Source organism: Ctenopharyngodon idella, chromosome 10, assembly GCF_019924925.1.
Source record: "Ctenopharyngodon idella isolate HZGC_01 chromosome 10, HZGC01, whole genome shotgun sequence".
NCBI classification, from domain to species: Eukaryota; Metazoa; Chordata; class Actinopteri; order Cypriniformes; family Xenocyprididae; genus Ctenopharyngodon; species Ctenopharyngodon idella.
The window spans coordinates 16,142,384-16,163,994 of NC_067229.1; the positions used below are offsets into that span (position 1 = coordinate 16,142,384).

The following is a 21,611-nucleotide window of genomic DNA, read 5'->3' on the forward strand; positions in this document are numbered from 1 at the left end:
GAATTAAAACAAGCAACAATCAACCAAACCTACATGCTGATATTGTATGTTTATAAACAAAGTTTAAAGGCAAATTCATGACAAGGCTGTGAGCTTTCGCTTTCTTTCTCTCTTTTAGTTTCTCTGTCAGAATGAGGATGCAGAATAAACAAAACCACAAAACACTCTGTACTTGCCCACTCACCTGCTCATCTAGTCTGACAACTAGAAGGTACTCCTCCCATCAGACCGTCGGGGAATATCACACTCGAGTCTCTTCACAGCACAGTACATTCTGTCAGGATGAAAACAAGAGAGAGGAACTATGAGGCAGACCTTTCTGGATTGAGCCCAGATAAAAACGAAACAAAAAAACAAACAAATAAACAACAACAACAAAAAACAGGTAATTTCTTGTTTTTTAAAAGCCAGACTATTTATATTTATGTATTTTCCTGTTGTTTGTAATTCTCTCTCTTTCTTTTTTCTCTTTAGGTCAGAACGAGGGTGTTATTTGAAATTCTGTGTTCTTGTCCTGCTCTTTCAGCAACAATAAACTAAAGTCAAGACGTGACGGAGTATTAAGACTCAATGACAGCAGGAATATATCAGACGTCATTCAGAGAAATGATTCACTTGAGGATCAGGATCCAGAACACAACGTTTTCTAAGAGGGGTTTAAGAAAGAAGCTTCAATCTCATATTCATGTAAGTCTGAACATATTTACTCATTTGAAAAGATCATCTATTATTATTATATAATTATTTTTATGTAATTATTTTTCAGTGAAACTAACACAATATTTTGTACACTGAATATTTCAAAACAGTTAAAACATGTCAATTAGTTAAAGGTACTGTAAGTTACCTTACTGTATATGGTTAAAAACTGCAAATGTTTTTTCAACATCATATCATATGTAATTTTACTGTAAAATACTGTAAAAATGTATGGTTTGGAAAAAATAAAAACTATGAATTAGGTAATTTAGGAATTAGGTAATCTGATAATTTATGCTGTTTAGGCAAAACAGTAAAAGGACATTCCCAGAAATCATTACACATCAGATCACATATTTTTTGTCTTTGTGTTTGACCCCGTGCACCGTATGCTACTATGAAAAGGCCACTTCTCTTGTGCCACCTGTATTATTATGGTGGTTATTGGTACATTTTAAGGTAAAAGCAAATTTTGAAAGTTAAAGTAGCCTATGTATATTAACATTACATTACTTAATAAAATATAAGGTTGGCGTCAAATAAGCTTTTGTCATGTCATTTTTTAATTAATTAAAGTGTGCAGACATGACAGAGAGATGAACAGAAATATGTTTTATGTTAATAATTGTGAAAATTCAGCAAAAGATCAGGAGTCTTAAATATTTTTATTTATTTATTTTTTTACAAGACAAATATAAGACATTGTAATACATATCAGAACATATAAAACAAAGATTAACAACAATAACTAAAATACAAAATGAACATGTATACAAAAAAAAAAGAAAAATAATAGGATAAAAAGTACATATTATTAGGGCAGTGAATTTGAATGAATTTGAAATTGAACATGAATTTGAAAAGCTTTAAAATTTGTATTGTTTTTATAAGCTTTTTGTTTTGTGATCTCATGTTTGAAAGTGTTTCAAAATATATTCTGAGATCGGTGTTATAAAAGGAGTCTTAAATATGCTGAAGTAAATTTGAGAAAGATTAACGAATATCTGCGCATGTCTGATCAGTTCACGTGATTACTGTCGACGTCACTTACGTCTGATGTCATCCCGTAGAACGCATGGCACACAGAAACGGAAGAGTTCAGGAAGTTTTATTTCATCCTAATTTAAAAAACATTTTATGCAATATAGTCAAATAAAATATATATTAGAAATATTTGGCCGCCATGATAATCAGGTATGTTTGTTAAAAGCAGAATGAAACCCTATTTGGACAAACATGTCGTACACCTCAGCAAAGAAGGCCTGATGTAGTTTGATGTTTGTGGTTAGCCTGCTGTGTTTGGTTGTCAAATGCTTTATTTAAACTAGAATCGAAAGGAAAATATTTTAAGTGTTATTAAAACATTAAACACAAATTGGTTAGTTAATGATTATAAAGTTTATATGCATGGTTTATCTGCTGTAACTAATTATTTTGATTAAGTGGTTAGCATTAGCACCATTTTGTCCTGGTAAGTTAGTATTATAGTATAGTATTTTAGTTTATAGTAGTTTGATTTGTAGTGAATTCAAGGTTTTACCAATAGGGTAAGATGGATAAAGATGGGTAAAGAACATTTACTGCCAGTTTGTAACATATTTAGAGATGAATTTACTGACATCTGTGATCAGTAAGAAAACTAAGTATGGGAGGACACCCTGTCCTATCTTACTCTCTTATGTATGTTATGTGGAAATCAAACTCATGACTATTCAAGTTGAACCAAAGGAAGTTAAATGAACTTGTTTTCTCTGTTTCTGCAGTTGTGGCTTCATCTGTGTGTTTGCAGTGCTGATAAATAAAGGTGAGCACCTGAACAAACTACATTTGAAAGATAAATTAATGCCACTGACTGTTACAGTTAAAGTTTCTCTTGTTTCAGTGTCTCTGCAGGTCCCAGTAGAGGCTGTTATTGGCGGTTCTGTTGTCCTGCCATGTTCTTCCACTAAACATTATCATAAACTTCAAGATATTCATGTGTTTTGGAGACACAATGGCAGCAATATTGTGTGTGATATAATTCCCAGCAGTCATTCACAAGAGAAACAGGATTCAGAGTATAAAAACCGAACTGAATCATTTCCAGAGGAGTATGAGAGAGGAAACTTCTCCATCAAACTCCACAATCTCATTTATGCTGATGCAGGAGAATACAGCTGCCTCATCTCACACTCATCTGAATATCCTACTGTACAGCTGATCATTAAGGGTGTGTGAAACTAGTGGATCAGTGCATGAAGTTTTTAATTTACACAGTTGTTTGCTTTAAAATCTAAATGCTGCAAGAAACTGATCCCATATTTGAAGTTCACTAGTGATGTTTCAGTCTGAATGCTGCTGTTTATTAAGTATAGGTGAGTCTGTTGTTTATCACAATGAGATAAAGTTACCTGTTATACTTTTTTGTTGCAGAATCAACAGCAGAAAAAGGAACCATATCCACTGAACAAGAAAACCAAGGAATAACAAAACCAAGCAGTATGTGGATATCATCGCCTTGGCTCTGGAGTGGCATTGCATTAGTTATAGTTATAGTTATAGTTATAGGTTTCATTGTAGTTTACTTTAGAAAAAAGTCCTCAAGCAATCTTAGTGCAGGCGGACACAGCATGAGTTCAGATGCTCATGAGGTTGAACACACTGTGAATCAGTAAGAGCTGATAATAATAAAGATAAAGTTGGTACATGGCACAACTGTATAGCTTGGTGTACCGGCAGCAATTGCATTAGATTTTGTCAGAGTCAGAGGAGGAGGTCAGTGCTTCATTTTTGCTGTCACAACTTCGGATGGAAAAAGTACGAAATAATGAGATGAGTGTGCAAATGATTTGGTTGAAGAACAGAAAATGGCATGGAAACTGTGTGAGTGTGTTACTGTATTTCCTGCTGATCACATTAAGCCTATAACAGTTATATTTACAGCTGTTGGGATGGATTTCATGGGAAATCATTAGTCTGCACGTGTCATATCTGTAAATATAGGAAAGAAGGTCAGGCTCCCATTACGTCTACATACAATGGAAGTTTTTTTTAAAGCTACAAAAATAGAAAGCAACATTATCCATAATAAAACGCAAATTAACATTGGTTTGTTTTTTCAGAAATGCTTTGTTTGCAAATAGCATATATTTGCTGTGCAATGAAAAGGACTACATTTCTCAAAAGCATCGTGAGCTAAGTTTATCGTCGAGACAAGGTTCTCAAAACAATGTTTATGTTGTAACATTGCGAAGTCAAAATAACAGCAGACTATAAGTTATCTGCTCATGAGTCATTTTCTTAAATATCTGTTTTTTTGTTATTTATTTATTTATTTATAGGGTTGAGAGGGTTTAATATTGTTAGTGACATTTGCACTGATAAGATGCTCACATGTAACCATGGGCTCCGTATGTAGGCCCATTTCTTTCACATAAGAAGATCATAGCGGAGCGACTCACAGCTCATGTAATTACCAAAACTTAATGTTCCTCCACAAGTATTTTTATGCTGCAACTGCTAAAGGGCCAAGTTACATATTCTGGCTTTAATAGCTATTTTTATATTTTGTACCCTTTATGATTATCACTTTTAAGTCAAGTGCTTTTAATTGTTAGTGTGTATAAAATGTGCTGTAAATAACCTTGCCTTGTCTTGTCTTTTTTAAGTTTAAAAGTTACATTTAGTTTTTACAGTTTTCTGATGCAAAATACACTGTTTTGTACTGTTATATTCTTGCCTTATTCACTGCATTCTTATTGTATAACATAATGAGATCTTGAATCAGGCTGAAGTTAAGACAAATGTTGCTGCCTTAAAAATTCTGTACTAGTAAACATTCATATTGAAAATAATGTTTTATTTGTAGGAACTGTTAATTATATTTAAAGTGTACTTCAGAATTCTCAGGTATAAACAGGAAACAAGGCACATTGTTTCATTGTATTTGCATGATCTCATGATGTTCAAGACCCAATAAACTGTACTATGAAATAATGCACGTGTCAGCGTTGTATATTACAAACATATTACTAATCTTAAACTTTTTACTAAAACCAAATGTTTTACATTTCATTTGGCTGATGCTTTTATCCAAAGTGTGAAAGCAAGTGTGGCTTTTGGTTTAAAAACAAACAAACAAATAGCACATCTGTGGTAATATGAGTTTTAATTTGTGTGCACATTTGGATAAAACTCTGAATGCCACTGTCTCCTCATCATCATATCCAACCCCTTCCCCTTCCTCCCCATGATTGTGTGTTTTGAGGCAGTGCACTGGGGCTCTTTGAGGGACCAGTGAGGGTTTTAATGGCCTCTAAGGGCCCCAGCCGTATCTCAGCACCAGAATATCGCAATAAACACATGGGATTGGGCTTTTTCATGTTTGTATGACAAGCATCCTGGTGCTCAGAGTTTCCACAGCAAGCACCACTCCTTACTAGTAAATGAAACGCATCAGATAATGGCATCAGGTCACAAAACAAACTATTCAAGAAAAATCAAACTGAACGCCTCTGTGTATTTCAGAAACAGTATGATGACAATAGGCATCAAAAGCATTTTATCTATGTACTACAAAAACACAATACAAAATGCTGTAATACATACAATACAGAAGAATATGTCAAAAAGAAGAGAAATGCAAATCTGACTGTCAGGTTTGTGAGGTCCTGTCATGATAACAGTAAGAAGTACAACAGGACAATAACATCAACCCTGAATACAATTAAATAACAAAACCAATCATTGTGTACTTTTTTGCCTTTCCATCTCATTGTTATATTTTATAATTTAAAAAAATAAATAAATAAATATGTCTTTCAGTTTCTCTGTAGGTCAGAATGAGGAAATAACAAGAACAAAACCAAAATGTGACCATGCATATGGTACATACTGTTCCTGCCCACACGCCCGCACATCTACTCTGACAACAATCCTATCTCAGTCTCTCTGAATCTGTCCTCCAATCATAGAATACAGTCTCTTACTGCACTTGTACAGTCTGCCAGGATGAAAACAAGAGAGAGGAATGAGGAAGATTTTGAGCCCATTTGAAAGGCAAATTCATTAAAAGTCCAGGCTGTATTTCCTTGTTGTTTTCAGTTCTCTCTCTTTCATTTTTCTCTGTAGGTTACAACAATATGTCATTGAAAGCTCTGCAATCTTGTTCTGCTCTTACAGTGATGATAAACACAAGTCAAGACATAACATTGTATTAAATGCACAGTGACAGCGGGAATATATAAGACATTATTCAGAGAAATGTTTTAAGTGTAAACGGTAAAGCAAAGGCTGCTATAAGATGTCCAAAATATCCTCGATAATATAGTTAAACTTGTTAAACACCAACTAGTGAGCTGGATCTCACTAGTTAAAAAAGGATTATAAATATGCGAGAGTACGTTTCTATAAATCTAGTGTTTTGCACAGGTTTCTATGAGGGTTTTTTCAGGCAGGTGTGTCCAGCTTATCAAGGACTTCAGGAGCACTAGAAACTTCCACCCAGGTGAGTTCAGATGCTGCTTCATTTGTGTGTTTAAAGTGCTGATAAACAAAGGTGAGCATCTGAACAACACATTTAAAAGTTAAAATCGTGCTACATGAATAAATGCCAGACTGCGTGTTTGGACTTACAGTTTCAGTGTCTCTGCAGGTCACAGTAGAGGCTGTTATTGGTGGTTCAGTTGTCCTGCTGTGTTTTTCCACTGAACATGATCATAAACTCCAAGACATTGATGTTCACTGAAGAGACAATAATGACAAAATTGTGTATAGTATAATTGAGGGTAAAGATTCTGTAGCAGAACAGAACCCAAAGTACAAGAACAGCTGAAACTTTCCCTGATGAGTATCTGAGAGGAAAAAAATATTTTCCCTCAAACTCAACAATCTTGATCACACTGATGCAGGAAAATATATCTGCTACATCACAACCCCATCTTATTCAGAAGACTACTGCTGATCATCAATAGTGTGTAAAACTGGCTCATTAATATATGATTACTTTAATTTCTTTGTCTCAACTGAAGAACAAACAACAGTGCCATAAATGACAAACAGGTCACTTTTTTACTTTAAGTTTTTCTGATTATTATTAGTATTATTTTTACTTTTATCTTAATTGTTAGATCTTTCATTGCTTCTTGCTGGTGCAAAAGACACTGTACTTGTGCTGTTATAGTCTTGCCAAATGCACTGCATTGTTTTTATTTTGTAACACAGTAAGATCTTGAAACACTGAATAAGGAACATGTTTTTGCTGTATCTAAAGGAAATTACTTTGTCAATATGTTGCTGTCTTTACCACAAGTGTTCTTTCTCATGTTGTGTTTGCCAAAATTAAATGGATTTTCATGTACTGCACATCATTTACCAAATGTGATTAGTTAATTCCTGATAATACATCAAGTAAAACAATGTCGGTAACACTTTACAATAAGGTTCATTAGTTAGTTAACTACATTAGTTAACATGAACTAATAAAGACCTGCACTTGTTCAGCATTTATTAATCTTTGTTAATGTTAATTTCAACATTTACTAGTACATTATTAAAATCTTGTTAACATTAGTTAATGCACTGTGAACTAACATAAACAAACAATGAACAACTGTATTTTCATTAATTAAAATTAACAAAGATTAGTAAATACAGTAACAGATGTATTGCTCATGGTTAGTTCATGTTAGTACATTAACTAATGTTTAACTAATGAACCTTATTGTAGAGTGTTACCACAATGTCTGTATGCACAGTGTGCAAAAGATAAAAAAAAAGATAAAAATGTGCCTAAATAATTGTGGTCAGTGTTCAGATCTGCTACAAAGCTCTGAACACTAATGCTGGAAAAGCATTTTATATTTATAATTTTGTATTTCTTAAGATTAAAACTTCACATTGTTTAGAAAAAAATTGATGCATTAATTCTGGATTGCATATCAAATTATTATTATTATTTTTTCTTTCCAACTCCCATTATGACTTTTTTCATATCTCACACCACTCATACCAGGCTATTTTTTCCTTATGTGCTGAATATTGCAGAATTTTGGCACATATCTTGTCACGCACAAGGATAACTGCTTAATCAGAAGAGGAACAGAGTGAACAGAGCTAAAATAAATTATCAGAATGTCCTAGAGACATGGTGTTGGGCTCTTTACATGCACTGGGGCTCTTAGAGGTGAGACTCTTGATGGCTCTTGGAGGCCCCGGCTATATCTCAACACCATAAATCTGTGGAGAAATGGGACTGAGCTCTTCTTACTTGTGGCAGTGTTTATAACACCAGTATCCTGATGCCACAGCAACACTATTTTTGTTTAAAACATCAAACAATGGCATCAGGTGATATACCTTTGCAAACTAAATGAGACACATATGTATTTAGGAACCAGACTGAGCACTATGAGAACTGGCTTCATTAGCATTGTTTCCATAAAAATACAATACAATGCTGTAATGCATACAATACAAATGCTCTGCTTTTGCACGCAAAGTTTTCTTAGACAAAAAATGTGTAAAACTGAAGACAAACGTTACTACAAAAATGTTGCTGGATTATTACAATTAATGGCAAAATGAATGTTTGTAAATGTAAACTGATATTCCTACTAGTGGACTGATGCAAAAGATATGTGCTTCTGTATCTTCGTTTTTGGATTCTTTGTGTTTCCCTTGTTTCCTCTTTTTTGCCTGTGCTCTGGATATCATTGTTTGGACTGCCTACTTTGTGCTTTTGACCATTTTCCTGTTTTTTGACTATGTTTGTGGACTACCTCATTAAATACTGCGTTTGGATCCTCAATCTTGCTGTCTCCATGCAGTGCATAACACTCTAAAAGAATGTTTGAACTCAAAATAAATGTCCCCTTATCAAAACCAACCTACACTTTGTAGACATTGAATATACAGTATATTTAAAGGTTTATTTTGAACAGTATCTGAGGTTTATCTGGTTTTTCTTATGTGTGTGTATGACAAACATTCTGGTGCTCAGAGTTTCCACATCAAGCACCATTCTTTACTAGTAAATGAAGTGCATCAGGTCAAACCAGAAACCGTATGATGGCAATAGGAATCAAAAGCATTTTGTCCATATAGAACAAAAACACAATACAAGATTCAATTATAGAATACAAAAGAATATTTGTCAAAATCAAGAGAAATATTAACACTATAAAAATGCAAAAATATATAGATGTATACAGCAAAACAAATGTCAATAAATTAAAAAAATTCAACTGAAGTAAAACAAGCAACACACACAACCAAACCTAAATTATATGACTATAAACAAGCATGTAGATCAGAATGAGGATGAAACTGGTGATAAGGAACAAGATAATACATATGATGTATGTGGGACCTACTGTACCTGCCCACTCGACTGCACATCTAATCCGACAACAAGTCTCTTACTTCACTTGTACAGACTGTCAGGATGAAAACAAGACTGATGAACTATGAGGAAGATTTTTCTGGATTGAGCCCAAATATGAAAAGGAAAAAAAACAAACAAAAAAAAACAAACAAACAGGTAATCTGTTTGTTTATCCATTTTTGAAAAAAATCCCTGTATTTTTCAGTTCTCTTTCCCTTTCTCCCTATAGGTCATGAATGAGGATGTTGCTGGAACTTCCTGTTCTTCTCTTTCAGCCACAATAAGCTAAAATCAAGACATGACAATGTATTAAGACATTGACGGCAGGAATATATCAGACGTCATTCAGATAAATGATTTACTCGAGGATCATGATCCAAAATACGTTTTCCCAGAGGAGTTTAAGTAAGAAGCTTTAATCTCATATTCATGTAAATCTGAGTACATTTACTCATTTCAATTACTGCTGTTCATTTCACTTATAGGATCATACATCATATCAAACGGAAGGACGAATATAACTAACTGCTGAAAAGACCAACTTATTTTTATTGTTATATATCAAACCTGATTATTTTTTCAGTGAAATTAGCACAATATTTTGTCTAATATTTGTTTGTCTTTTGTCATGTCTTTAGATGAATTAAAGTCCAGACATACAGGTGACTGGAGGTACAATGACTAAGATCAGAAACATTTTTGATATTAATAATGGTGAACATTCAGTAAAAGATCAAGAGTCTTGAATATACTGAAGTAAATTTAAGAAAGATTTACAAATATCTGCACTAGTCTGATCAGTTCATGATTACTGTCCACGTGACTTACGTCTGATGTCTTCCGTAGAACGCATATGGCATAGGGAAATGAAAGAGTTACAATAGATTCTGTTGTTTGAAAGTATTATTTCAACATATTTATGTGCAATATATGTTTAAATAATACATATATAGTGCCACCATGATGATCAGGTATGTTTGAAGAATTCTGAATGAAATGTCAAATGGACAAATGCATTTACTTCTCAGCAATGAAGATCTGATGTAGCTTGTTACTCGTGTTTGCATTTGGCCGGCAGTTGCATGGTCTATTGTTTAAGCAGCAATGGAGGCAAAACAGATCCAAGAGAAATTCAAAAAGGAGAGTTAAAAACAAAAAAGAAAAGAAAAGTACCTTGTAGGAGCATTTTACTTTTCAAGTGCTGGGTATGTGATATGTAACAGCTGTGAAGTGCTGTATGTATGACAATAAACTCATAAAGCTTACAGTATATCCAGCCTTTGCTTGGACTGAACATATTTAATTTCTTGTGTGTGAGTTCGGGAAGTTGCAGTGCTGGAAACAATGGATGATTTATTTTAACAGTGAATTTGGTTGACATTATAATCCGCTTCTCTAATTGACAGCTGGTTCTGATGCAAGTTACTTGATTTTATTTACATATGTGACCTCGAAGGAATCCAAAAGTAATCAGATTACATTACTTTCATATTGTGGTGCGTGGATTACTTTACTGAATACTTTTTTATGAAGTAATTTGTAACTGTAATGGAATAGATTTTTAAAGTAACCCTCCTGACTCTGTAAATTACTTACCATGGTGTTTTTCTAATGCTGTATGCTCTTCTTTCTTTTATGGACCACAAAAGGAGAATTTTTTAAAAATGTCCCCCTTGCTCTCATCCATATAATGGCAGTGAATACTGACCAGAATCAAGCTTTTTTTTAAAAAGACACAGAAGTATTGAATGGTCCCATGAGACATGTGTTGTATATTCCAAGTGTTCTGGGGGTGTACAATATGAAATTTAATGTATTATTTAACGAAAATCCTGACCTTGGCCATTGGCCTTCAGTGCATGGCTATGCAACGAGCACATTCATGTGACAATATTAGTACCACAGTTCACTCCATGTCACCCACATAAAGAAGGAAGAAAAAGAAAAAAGGGGATACGGAAATTGGTCATTTTGAGTAATTTATTATTTAAGTTTAATTTTAGGGTGAACTAACCCTTTAAAGACTTGGTGTTATGTTCATTTTTCTACATTTTCACTCCGAATATATGAATACTATGAATAACCACAACTAACAAAGGGCGATATTTAGAGGGATGGTAGGTATTGATTTTTTGGGGGGGTTCTGGCAACCAGGGACCTCCACCCATCATCGTGGAAGGCGAGGAGGCTGCACGAACTGCTAGATTCCAGACGCCGGGGGAGAACTTTGCAATACCTTGTGGACTGGGAGGGGTTCGGTCACGAGTCAACTCAGACGATATTCTGGACCCTTCGCTTACTGCTGACTTTCATCGACCCATCCGGACAAACCGGCCCCTCGCCCTCGTGAAAGACCCCAGCGTTGATTGCCTCCTCGCATCAGGAACCGCTCGCAGAGTGGGGGCTCTGTCACAAATCAAGCCATCAGAGGGTGCCATCACCCGAGTATGGATTCCTCTCACGGATTTCATTTCCCATCATCCCGTACCTGCCGCTGATTACACTCACACCTGAATCCAATCTCATGTTCTATTTAGCCTTTGCGAAGTTTTGTTTTGCTGTGGCTAACAACTCTAAGCGTTTATCCCTGTTTATGGTATTTCTGTGTATGACCCTGGACTGTTTGCCTTGTTACGATTCTCTGCTGCCTGCCTTTATTACTGTGCCCTGTTGGACGATGGGAGACGATGGAGAGGAGAACATGCTGGAGGTACACAGGAGGTAAGTAGAGGGAAGACACTGGAGAATCTTGCTTGGAGAATCGTAGAACGAACAAGGAGTGAGTCTACCTCGTGTTAACGAGACCGGACACTGGAGTGAGGTGAGATGTGTGCTTATAAAGCCGGTGTGATGCATTTAAACGGACACACAAAAACGGAGCATTTTTGCTCACCCTCAAAAAAGTGACAAATTTAACATGCTATAAAAAATTATCTATGAGGTATTTTAAGCTAAAAGTTCACGTACACACTCTGGGGACATCAGAAACTTATTTTACATCTTGTAAAAGTGGCATTACATGACCCCTTTAAGTTGTGATTTGAATTCAGAGAGTGTGGTTATTTTTCTTAGTGCCAATGGTAGAGTGTTCCATAGCTTAGAAACCATGACAGAAAATGACCTGCTGCCCATTGAAGATAGACGGAATCTAGGTACAGTAAAAAAGGCAACACCCTGAAGATTGAAGTGATCGAGACGGGATGTAAGGAGAAAGTAAATCAGAGAGATAGCAAGGAGCAAGGCCATTGAGTGATTTAAAGGTAGAATTTTGTAAATAATGTGAGATGACACAGGTAGCCAGTGAATATTAAATAAGATGGGGTGATATGAGCAGATCGTTTAGTGTGGGTTAATATTCTTGCAGCAGAATTCTGAATGTATTGTAAGTGAGAAATAGAGTGTGCTGTAATTCAGCAAAAAGAGCATTACAGTAGTCGAGGCGTGTAAAAATTGGAATTTAGCCAGTCCTATAACTCATTAACACACATAGATAGTGATGTAGTCTGGTGGATAGAATCCGACCAGACAGTGGTGGGCAGAGATAGTGTAAATAGCCTTCGTCAACAAGACAGGAGATAATAGTGGAGGGTGAGGACGGCCCACCTGATGGCAAGGCATTCTTTTAAACGCCTGCTGGCACGGCTCCGTCCACTGGACCGTCTCTGGTGCCTCCTTTTTAGTAAGATCAGTCAAGGGGCTGGTGAGGTCCGAATAGTTAGGCACAAACCTTCTGTAATATCCCGCCAGCCCCAGGAACTGTCTTACCTCCTTTTTGGTCTTGGGGCGCAACTGCTGCCGTCTTATCAATTTGAGTCCGGCCCCCCTCAGCAACCTCAAGACAGCCCTCAAATGCTGCATATGCCGCTGCCAGTCATTACTAAATATGATAATATCATCCAAGTAGGCAGCAGCATATGCAGCATGGGGCCGTAAAATCTTGTCCATGAGGCGCTGAAAGGTGGCCGGTGCCCCGAACAGCCCGAACGGAAGTGTAACAAACTGGTGTAATCCGAACGGCGTTGTGAAAACTGTCTTTTCTTTGGATAATGGAGACAAGGGGATCTGCCAATAATCCTTCATTAAGTCCAATGTCGAGTAAAAACGAGCCGTACCGAGCCGATCAAGCAGTTCGTCAACCCGTGGCATTGGATACGCGTCGAACTTCGACACAGCATTCACCTTGCGGTAATCCACACAGAACTGCACTGAGCCGTCCGTTTTAGGAACCAAAACTATCGGGCTCGCCCAGTTACTGCTGGATTCTTCTATTATCCCCATTTCAAGCATCGCTCCTAATTCTGCCTGAACTACCTTTTTCTTGTGTTCAGGCAAGCGATACGGCCGGCTGCGAATCACCACGCCCGGCTCTGTCTCGATATGGTGCTGAATGAGGTTTGTACGGCCAGGTAGGGGAGAAAACACGTCAGCAAACTCTGCTCGTAACTTAGTTAATTCAGTGAGCTGGGAGGGCGAGAGGTGATCTCCCCCTGGGGCCAGAGCGAGAGATTGTTTTTTTATATTTGCCTCCGGCCTGAGATCATCCTCTCCACTAATCACCGTTGCCAGCATCACTGATTCTGCCTCATTCCATTTTTTAAGGAGATTGAGGTGGTAAATTTGATGTGCTCCTCTCCTATCAGACTGTACTACCTCATAATCGAGCTCTCCAACTTGCCGTGTGACCTCAAACGGTCCTTGCCACTTTGCGAGTAATTTTAAACTTGACGTTGGGAGTAATACAAGCACTTTATCTCCCGGTGAAAATTTGCGCAAATTAGTCCCCCTGTTATACAGCCGGCTCTGTCTGTCCTGGGCTTGTAACAAATTCTCCATGGATAGCCACCCCAAAGTGTGGAGTTTTGTTCTCAAGTCCAGCACATACTGAATTTTGTTTTTAGATTGAGATGGTCCGTCCTCCCAAGTTTCCAAGACCCCACGGGGCTGATGTCCATAGAGCAACTCGAAGGGGGAAAACCCCGTGGAGGCTTGCGGGACCTCTCGCACAGCGAACAACAGGGGTTCTAACCACTTATCCCAATTTTTGGCGTCCTCCTGAACGAATTTACGAATCATGGTTTTAAGCGTGCGATTAAAACGTGCGACCAGCCCGTCAGTTTGTGGGTGAAAGACGCTGGTACGAATCGATTTAACGCCCAATAATTCGTAAAGTTCGCATAATGTCCGTGACATAAACGCCGTGCCTTGATCAGTGAGGATTTCTTTCGGAATCCCCACTCGGGAGATTAGACTAAACAGTGCGTCAGCAACACTTTTAGCGGAAATGTTGCGGAGAGCCACTGCCTCAGGATATCGCGTTGCATAATCCACAATGACTAATGCAAAACGATGTCCTCTTGCTGATCGCTCTAATGGCCCGATGAGGTCCATAGCAATTCTCTCGAAGGGGACCTGCATTAATGGGAGAGGGCGCAAAGGCGCTTTTGGAGCGGCCGGTGGGTTTACCAACTGACATTCACGACAAGACGCGCACCACCTGCGCACATTCTCGTGAATGCCCGGCCAAAAAAATCTGGTCATGAGGCGATTTAGTGTTGTCGCTTGACCTAAGTGTCCAGCCATTGGATTAGAATGAGCCGCTTGGAAAAGCATTTCCCTGCGGCTCCTTGGAACTAAGAACTGGGTTTTATCTTCTTTTGTCTGAGTGTTTTGGGTCACTCGATACAACCGATTTTTTATGATTGCAAAATACGGATAGGTAAGCGGACGTCCAGGTTGGAGAGGCTGACCGTCGATGGTACGGACCTGTTCAAATGAATGTTTCAGCGTCTCATCCTGAGACTGCTCCAGGGGAAAGTCATCGCGCTCCGAGAGAATAAATCTCTCGATTTCACTCTGTTCCCCTGAAGCAGTACTCAGTGGTCCCCGATCAGTCTCTCCCGCCTGCACTCGTGCGTCCCCTTCCGGTGCATTTTTTCCCCAAGAGGCATCCGAGCATAAACAACCCAATAATTCAGTAAACACTGGCCAATTCGTTATCAAAATTAACAGATGCCGGAGGTGCGGATTAACTGCCACTTCAACACTATGTTTTTGACCCCGAAATTGGATAATGACAGGCACTACAGGATATTCCACCACATCCCCATGCACACACCGCACCTTAACCATGCGGCTTGTATCCAATGCCCCAGATTGAATCAGGCTTTGATGGATCGAGGTTTGGTTACATCCTGAATCCACCAAGGCCTGGTAGGTACCCCCCTTGATACTCACAGGTATTTGGTACCAGCCAGCTTGACCGGGGGCAGCCTGCGGGACATCCGGGACCCGGACCATTGTCCCCACCTCCATTACAGGACACCTATCCACAAAATGCTCCGGGTCCCCGCAACGCCAACAGGCCGGCCCAGACCTCCCTGCCGCTCCAGTGGCAGAGAGTGGGGTAAACGATTGGCGTGGAGAGAGCGAAGAAACAGGAGCGGGGTCCGGCCCGGCCGCAGTCAGCCCCGCCCCCCGGGGCGGGACTCGAGGAAGTCCGGGCGGATGGGACCTAGGTAGAGGGATAGGTCAAAAGAGAGAAGGAGGGGGGAGAGAGGGGGAGAGAGAGACAGATGGCAGGGGTTCGCCGACCCCTGGGCACGCCACCATGTGGTCCACCGACGGTTCACTCCATGTGGAGTCCAGCGACGTGGGACGGTGGCACTGGACCCACTCGGCCGTTCTCTTCGGGAGCCGAGTGATGAACTGCTCCAGCACCACACGATTGATGATCTGGTCCACGTCGCTTCCCTCAGCCAGTAGCCATTTGTGGCAGGAGTCCCGGAGCTGTTGGGCCATCACGAAGGACCGACCGGACTCACCCAACTCTAGGGAGTGGAAGCGCTGACGGTGCTGCTCTGGGCTCCGGCCGACCCGCTGGATGATGGCCCTCTTGAGGTCGTCAAAGACCAGGAGGTTCTGTACGGGAAGCTGCTGGGCTGCCACCTGAGATTCACCAGAGAGTAATGGGATCAGGCGCATCGGCCATTGGTCCCTGGGCCATCTGCACACTTCCGCGGACTTCTCGAACAGATCGAGGAACACTTCAGGATCATCCTGCGGTCCCATCTTGTTTAAGGGCAGGTGGGTGGGCACAGCATGCTGATCGGTGGCTTCCGTACGAACCTCCCGGTCAATCCAGCTCTGGAACCTCTTGCAGTCCTGCTGCTGGGCTTGAAGGATGGCCTGGAATCGCCGCTCCTGATCGGTTCTTAAGTCCAGCAGGGCCTGAGATGCAAGACCGCGAGGGACGAGGCTTGCATGGCGGCGGTTCCCTTCTTCCTTCCCGGGTTTCGGCACCAGTGTAATGAGGTTCTTGTTTAGGGAAGGAAGAGGACAGGGTCGGCTTGACTGCTGACGGTGGTTTTATTGTAAAATTCACTCTCAAAACAAAAGGCTGTGCAAACAGCACAACAGTAACAACACAGTCACAAAGTAACTTTCACTTCAGTAGCAACTTCCTTGGCACGTCGAGGTCCACCCGTCAGCAGTCCTTCTCTCTCTCTCACACTCCTGTTTCTCCTGGCGTTTTATACTCTCTCCACGGCAATTACTGAAACAAGAGACAGGTGTTCGTTATTTGCGTTTAACCCACTCACTCACCGTGCGTCTCCCGACTCTCTCTCCCGCTGCAGACCTCGCTGAGCCACGGCCCCCTCGCCACAAAATCACTGTGCACGTTTTTGCCTTTTCTGTCTCATTGTTATTATTTTATCTGTAAAGCTTTTTTTATCATGCCAATAAAGCCACTTGAATCTATTAACATTAAAATAATGCAAAAGGATAGAAGTTTAAAGCAAAACAAATGCACGTGTTCCAATGAATTCAGAAAGTTCAACTGAATTAAAACAAGCAACATGCCACCAAACCTACATTTTGGTACTGTATGTTTATAAACAAAGTTTAAAGGCAAATTCATGACAAGGCTGTGAACTTTCGCTTTCTTTCTCTCTTTTAGTTTCTCTGTCAGAATGAGGATGCAGAATAAACAAAACCACAAAACACTCTGTACTTGCCCACTCACCTGCTCATCTAGTCTGACAACTAGAAGTTTCTCCTCCCATCAGACCGTCAGGGAATATCACACTCGAGTCTCTTCACAGCACAGTACATTCTGTCAGGATGAAAACAAGAGAGAGGAACTATGAGGCAGACCTTTCTGGATTGAGCCCAGATATGAAAAAAAAAGAAGAAAAAAACAAACAAACAAACAAACAAAAAAATTGTAATTTCCTGTTGTAGAAGATTCATTTGTTAATTCATTTTTGAAAAACATTTTTAAAAGCCAGACTGTATTTTCCTGTTGTTTGTAATTCATTCTCTTTCTTTTTTCTCTTTAGGTCAGAATGAGGGTGTTATTTGAAATTCTGTATTCTTGTCCTGCTCTTTCAGCGACAATAAACTAAAGTCAAGACGTGACGGAGTATTAAGACTCAATGACAGCAGGAATAAGACATCATTCAGAGAAATTGATTCACTTGAGGATCAGGATCCAGACGTTTTCCCAGAGAAGTTTAAGAAAGAAGCTTCAGTCTCATATTCATGTAAGTCTGAGCACATTTACTAATTTTAAAAGATCATCTATTATTATTATTATTATTATTATTATATATCAAACTTAACTATTTTTCAGTGAAACTAGCACAATATTTTGTACACTGAATATGTCAAAACAGTCAAAATGTGTTAATTTGTTAACGGTAAGTTACCTTACCTTATGGTGAAAAACTGCAAATGAATTAGGCTACCAGATAATTTAGGCTGTTTAGGCAAAACAGTGAAAGGACATTCCCAGAAATCATTATACATCAGATCACATATTTTTTGTCTTTGTGTTTGACCCCGTGCACCGTATGCTAGCCTACTATTAAAAAGGCCACTTCTATTGTGCCAGCTGTAGGCTATTATTATGGTGGTTATTGGTACATTTTAAGGTAAAAGCAAATTTTGAAAGTTAAAGTAGCCTAGGTATTAACATTTCATCACTTAATAAAGTATAAGGTCGGGTCAAATAAGCTTTTGTCATGTCATTTATTTATTAATTAAAGTGCAGACATCACAGACAGATGATTGTAGATCAGAAACATGTTTTATATTAATAATTGTGAAAAATTCAGCAAAAGATCAGGAGTCTTAAATATGCTGAAGTAAATTTGAGAAAGATTAACGAATATCTGCGCATGTCTGATCAGTTCACGTGATTACTGTCGACGTCACTTACGTCTGATGTCATCCCGTAGAACGCATGGCACACAGAAACGGAAGAGTTCAGGAAGTTTTATTTCATCCTAATTTAAAAAAACATTTTATGCAATATAGTCAAATAAAATATATGTTGATTATATTTGGCCACCATGGTAATCAGGTATGTTTGTTGAATGCAGAATGAAACACTATTTGGACAAACATGTCGTACACCTCAGCAAAGAAGGCCTGATGTAGTTTGATGTTTGTGGTTAGCCTGCTGTGTTTGGTTGTCAAATGCTTTATTTAAACTAGAATCGAAAGGAAAATATTTTAAGTGTTATTAAAACATTAAACACAAATTGGTTAGTTAATGTTTATAAAATTTGTATTTATGGTTTATCTGCTGTAACTGTTATTTGATTAAGTGGTTAGCGTTAGCAGCTTTTTTGTTGTTGTTGTTCTGGTAAGTTAGTTTTAGTTTATAGTAGTTTGATTCAAGGTTTTACCAATAGGGTAAGATGGATAAAGATGCTACCTTAAGAACATTTACTGCCAGTTTGTAACATATTTAGAGATTAATTTAGTGACATCTGTGATCAGTAAGAAAACTAAGTATGGGAGGACACCCTGTCCTATCTTACCCTCTTACCTGTATTATGTGTGTTATGTGGGAATCAAACTCATGACTTTAGTGTTGTTTGTACCGTGCTATTCAAGTTGAACCAGAGGAAGTTAAATAAACTTGTTTTCTCTGTTTCTGCAGTTGTGGCTTTATCTGTGTGTTTGCAGTGCTGATAAATAATGGTGAGCACCTGAACAAACTACATCTGAAAGATAAATCAATTCCACTGACTGTTAAAGTTACAGTTAAAATTTCTCTTGTTTCAGTGTCTCTGCAAGTCCCAGTAGAGGCTGTTATTGGTGGTTCTGTTGTCCTGCCATGTTCTTCCACTGAACATTATAATAAACTTCAAGATATTCATGTGTTTTGGAGACACAATGGCAGCAAGATTGTGCGTGATATAATTCCCAGCAGTCATTCACAAGAGAAACAGGATTCAGAGTATAAAAACAGAATTGAATCATTTCCAGAGGAGTATGAGAGAGGAAACTTCTCCATCAAACTCCACAATCTCATTTATGCTGATACAGGAAAATACAGCTGCCTCATCTCACACTCATCTGAACAGAAGACTGTACAGCTGATCATTAAGGGTGTGTAAAAGTAGTAGATCAGTGCATGAAGTTTTTAATTTAAACATAGTTATTTGCTTTAAAATCTAAATGCTGCAAGAAACTGATCCCATATTTGAAGTTCACTAGTGATGTTTCAGTCTGAATGCTGCTGTTTATTAAGTATAGGTGAGTCTGTTGTTTATCACAATGAGATAAAGTTACCTGTTATACTTTTTTGTTGCAGAATCAACAGCAGAAAAAGGAACCATATCCACTGAACAAGAAAACCAAGGAATAACAAAACCAAGCAGTGTGTGGATATCATCGCCTTGGCTCTGGAGTGGTATTGCATTCGTTATAGTTATAGTTATAGTTATAGGCTTCATTTTAGTTTACTTTAGAAAAAAGTCCTCAAGCAATCTTAGTGCAGGCGGACACAGCATGAGTTCAGACGCTCATGAGGTTGAACACATTGTGAATCAGTAATAGCTGATAGTAATAAAGATAAAGTTGGTACATGACACAACTGTATAGCTTGGTGTACCGGCAGCAATTGCATGAGATTTTGCGCTAAACACTGAGTCAGAGGAGGAGGTCAGTGCTTCAGTTTTGCTGCGACAACTTTGCGTGGAAAAAGTAAGAAATAATGAGATGCAAATGATTTGGTTGAAGAACAGAGAACAGAATGGAATGAGAATGAGAGTGTGTTACTGTATTTCCTGCTGATCACATTAAGCCTATAACAATTATATTTACAGCTGTTGGGTTGGATTTCATGGAAAATCATTAGTCTGCGTGTCATATCTGTAAATATAGGAAAGAAGGTCAGGCTATGTCTACATAGATTGGAAGTTTTTTAAAGCTATAAAAACGGAAAGCAACATTATCCATAATAAAACGCAAATTAACATTGGTTTGTTTTTTCAGAAATGCTTTGTTTGCAAATAGCATCATATTTGCTGTGCATTGAAAAGGGCTACATTCTCAAAAGCATCGTGAGCCAAGTTTATCGACAAGGTTCTCAAAACAATTTTTATGTTGTAACATTGCCAAGTCAAAACAACAGCAGAACATAAGTTATCTGCTCACGAGTCATTTTCTTAAATATCTGTTTTTTGTTATTTATTTATCTATAGGGTTGAGAGGGTTTAATGTTGTTAGTGACATTTGCACTGATAAGATGCTCACATGTAACCATGGGCTCAGTATGTAGGCCCATTTCTTTCACATAAGAAGATCATAGCGGAGCGACTCACAGCTCATGTAATTACCAAAACTTAATGTTCCTCCAACAGTATTTTTATGCTGCAACTGCTAAAGGGCCAAGTTACATATTCTGGCTTTAATAGCTATTTTTATATTTTGTACCCTTTATGATTATCACTTTTAAGTCAAGTGCTTTTAATTATTAGTGTGTATAAAATGTGCTGTAAATATCCTTGTCTTTCCACTTTGTAAGTTTAAAAGTTACATTTAGTTTTTACAGTTTTCTGATGCAAAATACACTGTTTCGTACTGTTATATTCTTGCCTTATTCACTGCATTCATACAACACATAATGAGATCTTGAAACAGGCTAAAGTTAAGACAAATGAGTCAATATGTTGCTGCCTTAAAAATTCTGTACTAGAAAACATTCATATTGAAAATATTGTTTTATTTGTAGGAACTGTTAATTATATTTAACGTGTACTTCAGAATTCTCAGGTATAAACAGGAAACAAGGCACATTGTTTCATTGTATTTGCATGATCTCATTATGTTCAAGACCCAATAAATTGTATTATGAAATAATGCACGTGTCAGCGTTGTATATTACAAACATATTACTATCTTATATCTTATACTTTTTACTAAAACCAAATGTTTTACATTTCATTTGGCTGATGCTTTTATCCAAAGTGTGAAAGCAAGTGTGGCTTTTGGTTTAAAAACAAACAAACAAACAGCACATTTGTGGTAATATGAGTTTTAATTTGTGTGCACATTTGGATAAAACTCAGTGTCTGAATGCCACTGTCTCCTCATCATCATATCCAACCCCTTCCCCTTCCTCCCCATGATTGTGTGTTTTGAGGCAGTGCACTGGGGCTCTTTGAGGGACCAGTGAGGGTTTAAATGGCCTCTAAGGGCCCCAGCCGTATCTCAGCACCAGAATATTACAATAAACACATGGGATTGGGCTTTT

General features: G+C 38.3%; 1 long non-coding RNA gene across 13 annotated transcripts in view; it reads left to right on the forward strand.

Moving 5' to 3' along the window:
• Positions 1 to 214: 214 nt before the first annotated feature.
• The window catches only part of LOC127520064 (uncharacterized), a 106,803-nt gene continuing 85,406 nt past the window's right edge, over positions 215 to 21,611 (forward strand). Inside the window, exons 1-4 of one of the 13 annotated variants that reach the window (XR_007932012.1) lie at positions 1,660 to 1,893; positions 2,463 to 2,503; positions 2,582 to 2,908; positions 3,112 to 3,246. This is a non-coding gene — a long non-coding RNA (uncharacterized LOC127520064). The other 12 variants (XR_007932028.1, XR_007932023.1, XR_007932017.1 and 9 more) reach the window with 12 other exon arrangements.